This window comes from Acipenser ruthenus, chromosome 4, assembly GCF_902713425.1.
Source record: "Acipenser ruthenus chromosome 4, fAciRut3.2 maternal haplotype, whole genome shotgun sequence".
NCBI classification, from domain to species: Eukaryota; Metazoa; Chordata; class Actinopteri; order Acipenseriformes; family Acipenseridae; genus Acipenser; species Acipenser ruthenus.
In genome coordinates this window covers 55055429-55063870 of record NC_081192.1, presented here as the reverse complement: position 1 = coordinate 55063870, position 8442 = coordinate 55055429, and the positions used below count along the sequence as shown (strand labels likewise).

Here is an 8442-nt window from a genome sequence, read left to right as displayed (position 1 = left end):
ACCAAACTTTGATTCTATACAGTAGGATATTATTTTACATACACTGCCGTATCTAATTGTGTAGGTCCTGTACACTATATACAGCGTGATAGGTTATATATTAGTGTGGCTTGCTGATACATTTTTTTTTAAAATAAATATTTACATTAGTAAGCCTTTCTGCACTCTTAATCAATTAATGTAATCAAGCACTGTAGCTGTTTGCACGCAACCACTAGTAAAGCTAAATTAAACCAGCATATTTTAATGCAAGACATTCGACTTGCTTTCTTCAAGTAGTTAGCGATATTATACACAACTTGTTACCTATAGTTGTAAGCAGGGAAATTATTGCTCTCTTTCAACATCAGTACAGAGAAATCACCTGAGTTCAGCTGGAGGCTGCCATCTTGCAAACAAACCAACGACCTCAACATGCAGGACCCAGGAAAGCAGCTTACACAGTGATGGCCTGATTAAATATTTGTGAAAACTATTCTTTCACAGGTAGTTATGATATTTTGTATGTAGTTATTATAATACTGTTTACTAATTATGTATTATTTTTAACATTATAATTCGACTGTACTATAAAATGGCGCTGGAAAAAAAAGAGGCAAATGTGAGGTCTGCTTAGCGGCACACACAGTGGGCACTTCCAGAATAAAACAAGGTGAGTGGAGCTCTCTAGTTGTGCTGAATATGTTGTTGAGTTTTGCATTGTTGAGAAACACAAGTGTGTCTTTTGCCTTTCTTCACAACTAGAACATCTGAAACTTAGTGCGGCACGGAATACTACTAGGCAGCGTCGGTGATTCTGCACCGGGCGTTATAGTACGGAACACATTCCACCGACTTCTGATACAAGCGTCAACAATAGTACTTACTGCATTTTTTTTATTAATATGTTTTCATTACGTGAAATGCATGTGAAGGCAGCTAATACATGAATAACTCAATTTATGAATATGTGTCGATATATATATATATATATATATATATATATATATATATATATATATATATATATATATATATACGCATATATATATATTTTTTTCTATAGTGATATAAACAAAGCTAACATCCAAGTCAATATGAGCGTGAGCAACCACACACGTTAACTTGCTATGACGCCCCGCTAAATGAGCAATTGTTGCTCCCTGGCACTTCCTGTGATTTAGGTCACACAGTCTGATTGCAGCTACTGTACAACATTATAGTGAAACTAATACAACTCATATAATATAATTAGATCCAAAGTGTTGTATTTGAAATATCTTTATATCCCAAATTAGAGTATATTATAAAAATAAAAAAGATCAAAGAACTAACGATTGTCAAAAAAAAAAAAAAAAAAAATAGAGAGAATTCTGGCAAACTGGATTTAAAACGAAATAATAATAATAATAATAAAAAAACACACTTAGTTATCGATGAATGATAGTCTACTGCTAACGTCTCCCCAGCTTAATCTATCTTTGAGCAATGTAAAATATTGTGGACACTGCAACTTAACATTAATCTGTTTTAAAAAAAAATGGTTCATACACAGCTATTGTTATAAAGCAGGCTTCCAGTCAAGAGTAGTTTTTATGTACAGTATAGTTTAAGCTACCTGTTCAGCTATTGAAAACAACCAAAAATTGGTATCCTGTAGAAGCAGGTAACTTTTTCCAGAGAAGTGGTCTAGTTGTAGGGCAAAGATGGTCTGTATGACCTTAAAACAAGATCAATAATGTTCATTCCTTAAATAATTGTGATGAAGTGGTATCATTGTATCTGTTATTGTGGGCTCAGAAGATAGCAAACTCCATGCCAGCCCTAGTGCACTTTATTTTTACTTTAGCCTATAGGCTACCGGTAACACAAAATAAATCATGCTGCTACATTGTACACATCACTGTACAGCTATGGACAAAAGTTTTGCATTACCTAGAATTTTAGGACTGAGACCTAATTAAAAAAAATATATGAAATCCCATGTTGACGGCCTTGTCTGGAAATCCAACAGGTAGTGTCACATTGGGTTTGGGGGGGGGGGGGGGGGTAAAAACGGTAGGGACTGCTTCACTTTTACAAGCTACAGTGGCCTCTACTGTCCAGGTGCACTGAGTTTTCAGCGGAAACCTGAAGGGCTGGCCGTTGCCCCCAAGTTGCCCACAGCTTGCAGTTCTACTGTGGATAACTAAATGCTGTTTATTATGTAATTTACCAAATGCCAAACTCTGCCCAGTATTGTGGATATCATGAACTGACAGTGTTTTGAGATTGCATACCTTTTGATTTACACCCCTGTAAGTTACAAGAGTATATTACTGATGTTACTGAGCCTTAGAGACAAGAGGACAACAAAGCAACTTTTTCTGTTAATACAGTGCTATGTGAGCACCATAATGCTCCCAGCGTTTGTGATCCATTTCACTTAGCACAAAATGTTGCTGTTTTCATTGATTTCCTTTGCAGAGCTCATTAGGGGGTGACATTATTTGTCTTCTGGTTAGTAGAGATTAGGATCGTGCTACGGAATTTCCCTGAGGGGCTTGCAGAAGAACAGGCAATTGAACCTGTTGTCTTTCATACTGTAAGATGTGACATTGAATCACAAAATAGGAGTCCATTAAAATCCTGTAACAACAGAAATTTAGGAAGGCTTTTATTTTTTATTTTTTAATAATTGTTGTGTCATGGTACTTTATAAATAATTATCCAGCTCTGGGATAAGACACAGCTGGATTTTATTTTAGAGCAATTTACTGATCTGGGGAATCAACCTGGATCCCTGCATCAACCACTGTCAGTTGTTAAAAATAGATGTCTGATGTATTCCTAGGTGATTTTCCAGTGCTGTAAAGTGCTCCAGAAATTCAGCTGTGAGTTATCTTGGAGGAGTATGGGTAGATCAAATTAACCCCTACTTTCCTTTGGCACTGGATTATTGCCATCAAACTTTGCATGTATTTTTTTTAATGGGAGTGTGGCACAAAACCACATTCTTCTGTTTTCCCTCTTACAAATATAGTTTGATTGTTGAGATCAGGGCTGCAGAATGTCCACTTGCACAATGGGCACCGAAGTATTTGGTCAGGAGCTACATGGTTTTCGACTTTCACCAGCATCCGATAGGGATGCGAAGGAGTCACCAGACCTCCCCCCTCCCCCCCACCGGAACCGTGGTTATCGGGCTCATATTGTTCAAGTCTGGATGCATTGTCACTAAAAAACAAATGTACTTTTCACTTTAATTGTCATGCTCTGCTCTGTTTGGGTTGTATTTACATAAACAAGATAAAGCATGATGTTATTTTTCTTTTTACCCTGCATGCCCTGTACTCGCAAACAACACGTAACCACAATAATGCATACATATATACAATACAATACAAGCAATACATTTCTTTATATTCATATTTTGGTACAATTTCAATTAAAATGTCACATCCAAGTCATGAGTGGATAGTGCTGGGACAAATATCCTAATATTCAAACAAATATATATATAAATATATAAATTTAGTCGTTGCCTATTATTTTCTCCCAATTTTAGAATGGCCAATTATTTTTTTAAGCTCAGCTCACCACTACCACCCCTGCGCTGACTCGGGAGGACAAAGACGAACACACACTGTCCTCCGAAGCGTGTGCTGTCAGCCGACCGCTTTTTTTTCACACTGCGGGCTCACCATGCAGCCACCCAAGAGCTACAGTGTCGGAGGACAACGCAGCTCCAGACAGCTTGCAGGCAAACCAGCAGGTGCCCGGCCAGACTACAGGGGTCACTGGTCCGTGGTGAGCCGAGGACACCCTGACTGACCTAAACCCCCCCACCCCTGGGTGGCGCTGAGCCAATTGTGCATCGCCCCCTGGGAGCTCCCGTCCACGGTCGGCTGTGGAATAGCCTGGACTCGAACCGGCGATGTCCAGGCTATAGAGCGCATCCTGGACTCCACGCGGAGCACCTATACCGGATGCGCTACTCGGGAGCCCTCCCAAGCAAATAAGATACAAATAAATTATATATATATATATATATATATATATTAATTAAACCCAATCAACACATCAGCTCTTGAGCCTCTATTTAAAAGTTTTAGACAGCAAAAAGTAAACAAACCAGATTATGCGAGCGCTCCCTGGAAAGCCATATGGGACAAAAATGCGTTGTGCTGCATTCGAGCGAGCCAGAATCATGGGACTGAAATGTCTTGCTTAACAGTACCCAACTTCCTGAAAATCTTGTGTTGTGATTTTTATATAGACTATATATATTTTGTTGTGACTTTTAAATGTGGAATGTAATAAACGAGAACCAAAACGGTGAGTTTTTTTCCCCTTCGCTTACAACGCCATTTTCATGTTTGTTTGATTTGAAGCATTTAAAGTTAAATTTCAGTTTGTTTGCTTGTTCAGCTACAAAAAGGCACAAGTAAACCTCATGTTATTACTTCATGAAAACGTGTCGATGGCCACTGTTTACTGTGAAGAAACGGCAATGGCAAGGAATGAAAAAAATGAAAAAATAAATAAAATGCTTTGTCAACTTTATGTACTATTTATTTCGGGTATAAACAAAATAAGGTTAACTTCTATTTGGCATCCTTTGTTTTGTAGTTAATTCACTGGGGTAAAGTAAGGCCTACACAACGTATTCATTACTCCTGTGACATTTTTCTATTTTAACGCCTTGCATATGGTAAGGTCTTGCTGTAAAATAAAGGCACACACACAGGTGCCACGGCCACGCCCCCTGCCCCTGCTGCTATGCTGTCTCTCCCTGCGTTCAGAGCAATATAGTGGCTTTTATTACTTTTTGAAAAAACAAACGAATATCAGAACGAATATTTAAATTATGAGCGAATATCCGAACATTAAAATCCTGTGTTTGTCCCAGCACAATGAGTGGATGAAATGCGATTATTGTAAAAAAGAAATGAGACAAGCTGAGCTTGCTCATTACACAAATTTTAAACAAAGGTAAGCTCCCAACTTTTTTCTTTACAAAACACAAGAGTCTTAGGGCCATATTTACTATTATCGGGACGGTGGGTATTTGGCTAAATGCGTTATACCTTTCTATATAGGGGCCTATTCGTTCCATCAAAAGTTTTAGATTATAAATACAGTATTTTAAATGTATAATTCCCACGATCAGCTAGCTTATTTATTTGCTGTGTAATGGCAATTTTACACTACCGTTTGTACTTCTCCCCTACATTTCAAACTTAAATATATAGTGTTATCATTTTATTTGACGTCATATTTACTATAGCTTACCCCCGATACTGTTTAATTTTTTTTTTTTGCACTCTGTCTGGAATCAATTCTCAGGTATCATTTACACAGCACATTTAAGTTAACTCAAAATGCTGGTGTTAAAAAAACATCACTCAAAATGAGAGGCATATTTAACATTTTTGTAATAAATAACAAAATGTTTGTTTTAAAACAGTGTTGTGTCTAAGATACAACCCACAATAACACTCACACAGGATTTCTCTCTTCCCCCAACCCCTCCCCCCGACCTAGTGTCCGGAAGGTTTGTAGTCTGTGCCCAGAAGATTTTAGACATTCTGCTACCGTGGTTGAGATGTTGACAAATTGTAATCTAAGCTTAAGAATAGACTATCTTCCTATCTTGTCTCAACTGGGAGACATTCAGGTTGCTGTCCTAACATGGCTGTCAAACTACTAAACTAAGCCTCCAATTATTGAAATTAGGCTTTTTCAACTTTTCCCCTTCACTGACAGCATGCTTCCATTAATAAGAGGCTAAAATAGTACCACTAAAGTTTTACCATTATTTGTACCCTGATACTGGTTCAATGAGCTTTAGGATGGAAGGTTTATGAAATTAAGTTAAATATGTACTATAACTGACCAAAAGTAGAGAAAAAGGATCATCATGGAGGATGTGTTAATTTAATCAAAATGCATAGTGCTCCACATTTGTGTATTGCCAGGATTTCCACTAACGTGGTTTTTGTAAGTGGCCCCTCCAGGACAAGGTTAAAGTGAAGTTGTAAACCCACCACTTTGGCCATGCCTCTTCAACTTGGCCTTCATTTTGTACTCTTGCTTCATCTTCTCAGGTGATTTTCTGAATTGCACTCAAGCTCAGCTACGTGCAGAGAAAAGCTTAACTCAACCTTCCTTTGAACCTCCTCAAGTAAGGTAACAGTTCCTTCTGTCTTTTGCTCCAAAAAATAGACTATTTAATGTTATTATTCTGCTTACTGATTGCATTCGACTACTGCATTTCAACAGTTTACACCAGGGATCCACTTTCAGTATATACCCCAAAATACTTTAATATAGTAAATTAAATGGTGTAGTATTTTAAGTATTGCATATAGGGTAAGCTGTGCATATTTTTTAAAGGTCATATGAAACGCAGAGTAAAACCTCCAGTGACATTAACAGCTAAGTAACGATTCTAGTACGGGATGCCAAAAATAGTGGCACCGCAGACAGATACTGAATTTAATTAAATCCTTAAAATCCGGACAGTCATGCATATGCCTTCAACAACAGAAACATCATAATCCCTAATGTAACTGATAGTTCCAAAACATAAAACTCCCAAACCTCTTCTGAGAGGTTATTTAATTAGTTCCTTGCAGTTTTATTTCCAATAGATCTAATTTCTAAAGGCTGATTTGTGGCATCTAAAAACAGCATCATATCTGGATGCTATTAACGACTTGTACTATGTCAACTAAGCCTGCTGTTTGGAGGTATTCTCCAGTGTACAATTTGACAGAAGAAATTATTGTAATTACTATCATTGCCATAATAGAGAGAGACGTTTTCTCTGCTAAAATTAAAAAGAGCTGTGCTTCCATAGGTACCAATTGCATGTTCTGAAGTGTTTGGTGGTCTAACAGAATCAAGTTAATCTGTGATATGAAGGCACCCTCCTCATTCTGCATTTCATTGATATGAGATCTTCAGATATGATTATCATGCTACAGTATCTATCTGCTACCGTATTTCAGTTCTAAGGAGAAGCAGAACCCCAAGGACCCAGATTCACTTGTTTTATGGTACATGATTTGCTGTTGTAAACTAGATGCCAGTGCTACATGGTTTATTTTTCACTGTGTGAATTTGCCTTCAAGGATAGGATTGTAAGTAGCTATCCCAGTAGCCTAGTGGCCATTTTAGACATCTTCATTTCAGTAAATCAGCATTTCTGTCCCATATTGACTAGGCTTAGAAGAACATTGTACATGTTGAAAACAAGGATTATTTGTGGTTAGTTATAGGTACACCTTGTACTTGGAATATTATCCACATAAATCTTCCATTGACATCACTTTTGGAAGACATAGTTAGGTCACTTACCGTTTGCAGTGATGTATGAATTGCAAAATGTAATCTACAGAATGTAACATTGATAGATCAACTTCATTTCAGGGGAGCTACTGTAGGATTGTCGTAAATTGTTTTGTTAAAAAATAAACAGAATCTTATTATTTTTGGTGGAAAGAGTAATTAGGCATACACCTAGTTTACAATGGCTATACAGAATTTACAACAGAAATAGAGGTAGCATATAGGAGCTCTACTATTCCTGAAAAAAACTCCACCTGACCCTTTTTTATTTTGACATGGGTTTACAACTAATGTCTAAGAGCTGTCCCAGTGGGTGTTGTTTTATGGTAATTAAGGAGGGGCTATGCTAATTTAAGATGTCAGACATCATTAGAACAATACCATTAAATAAATGCACATTGCATTCAAAAAGGTGTTTACAATTTTACTTCCCTAATAGTGGCCACCCGGGTTTACAGCAGATGTAACTGGAACGTTCTACCTGTTTTTTTTTTATTATTATTATTATTATTATTATTTTTTACTAATGTTCTATTAATATGTGTTTCATATGGTTACCCATATGGTTCAAATGAAAACAAAATATGAGTGGTCAAAGATAGACAATTCTTAACAGCAAATCAATTCATTTTTCAAAGAGAGGTTACTAGTACTATAATTATAATAAGAGAAATACCTTTCTATTCAAATACTTTTCAGTATCAGGATGCTGTAATCTTAAACTTAAATTTATCCATAAACTATTGATTAAGCTACATGGAGAGATTGGTTTGCTGCTGAGATTTCAGTGGTTTATCAGCCACAGTCTGGAGGTTTGTATATCTTGACTAAATATTGTATTTGTAATTTACAATCAATAATAATCCAGAAACGAAAATAATAATAAGCCCCGCTACCAACGATGGTATTGGGGCAAAAATAACAAAAGGTTCTGGGTCCAAAAAGGTAAACAAAAGACACTCCGTTAGCCACAATCCTCCGTGCATGTAAACTGTGCTCTATTCCTCCGGGGATCGTGGTGTGTGTGCTGTGCGGTATTGTGCTTGTGTGGTGAGGGGCGTGCTCTGGGGTAAAAGCTGGCTCTCCCCGGCTACAGCCTCCCGTCCTCCTGCTCCTCTATGAAAACAC

The 8442-nt window shown here is 37.2% G+C and overlaps 1 protein-coding gene across 8 annotated transcripts in view; it reads left to right on the top strand.

The window, feature by feature from the left end:
* Nucleotides 1-402: 402 nt before the first annotated feature.
* Nucleotides 403-8442, top strand: part of fars2 (phenylalanyl-tRNA synthetase 2, mitochondrial) — a 227398-nt gene continuing 219358 nt past the window's right edge. For 4 of the 8 annotated variants that reach the window (XM_059022561.1, XM_059022569.1, XM_059022568.1 and 1 more), the window contains exons 1-2: nucleotides 527-652; nucleotides 6069-6150. The gene's annotated coding sequence lies outside the window, so the exon portion shown is untranslated. Of the gene's footprint in view, nucleotides 487-521; nucleotides 653-6068; nucleotides 6151-8442 lie in introns of those variants that run through there. The other 4 variants (XM_059022567.1, XM_059022563.1, XM_059022564.1 and 1 more) reach the window with 4 other exon arrangements.